Here is a 1,089-nt window from a genome sequence, read left to right on the forward strand (position 1 = left end):
CTGATCACAGACCTCCCACCCCCCGCCCACCAATCTGGGGAGGGTGGTCCCGGGGCCTTCCTCTTTGGCCTAGTGGTTTGAGGGACAGTTGACCATCCCTTGAGTGAGCCACAGAGCCTGGAACTTTTGCTGCTTCAAGCCCCTCAAATGTTGGGGGACCAACTCAGGCACACACCTCCTAAGCTCTTATTTAGTCCTCAAGCAGGACATGCAGCTTCTGGATGGGTGCTCAGCGGGTAGAAGGTGGTGCTGAGTTCAGCAGCTAGGTTTACTGAGGCCCTACCGTGAGGTAGGCCTAACTCACCTGTGAGGTTCAGGTGAAAGCTCCAGTTCTGGCACCCAGCCCTCAGCCCCACAGGCCTGAGGCATGCATGCATACAGGTGGAATGTAGGAATCTTAATCAAGGATTGATCTGGCTCCTGGGAGGGGTGAGAGTTATTCAGGCCAGGTTGTGGCCTTACCCTTCCCTGGGGCTGAGGTACTCTAGGTCAATCTTTCTGAGTAACTATGTGCACTGTGTACCCTACAATCATTTCTAGCTCCCATAGTGGCCCTTTCTGTACAGTAAACACTTGCCAAAGGGTGCAAAGGTGAATTGCACTTGGTGCTCTGGAACTGAAGAGTGCAGTGAGAGGCACGTTCAAGGCCACCGGTGTCCACCCTTCTTACCAATGGAAGCAGCTTGAAACCATGGACTTTGTCCCGTGTTGTCAAGGAACCGACTCTGGCATTTAGATGGTGGGCAGTCTTCAGTTTATTAAAGGCCACCCGTGTGGGGGAGGGGGTGCAGGTAGGGCTAACCTCTCAGAGACCAGAGAAGCATAGGTCATCACCAGCCTTCATGCTGACAGTGAATAGTGAGAGCCTGCCCCAGGCCACGCTCAGAGTTGTGCTGGTAGAGCAGATCCTGCTTCAGCTAATAAGTACAGAGACTTCAGGACAACTTGGACTGTAAAGCCCTGTCGGGGGACAAGTCTGTGAGTTATCCATTGCTAGTGCTTTTGGGGAGGAAAGCCTGGGGTAGTAGGGACTGGGGAGCTGGTTAGAGCAGGAAGCCCAAGATTGAGACCCCAGAGGCAGGAGGACAC

This window comes from Megascapheus bottae, chromosome 2 (assembly GCF_031878675.1).
Source record: "Megascapheus bottae isolate mThoBot1 chromosome 2, mThoBot2.hap1, whole genome shotgun sequence".
Taxonomy (NCBI): domain Eukaryota; kingdom Metazoa; phylum Chordata; class Mammalia; order Rodentia; family Geomyidae; genus Megascapheus; species Megascapheus bottae.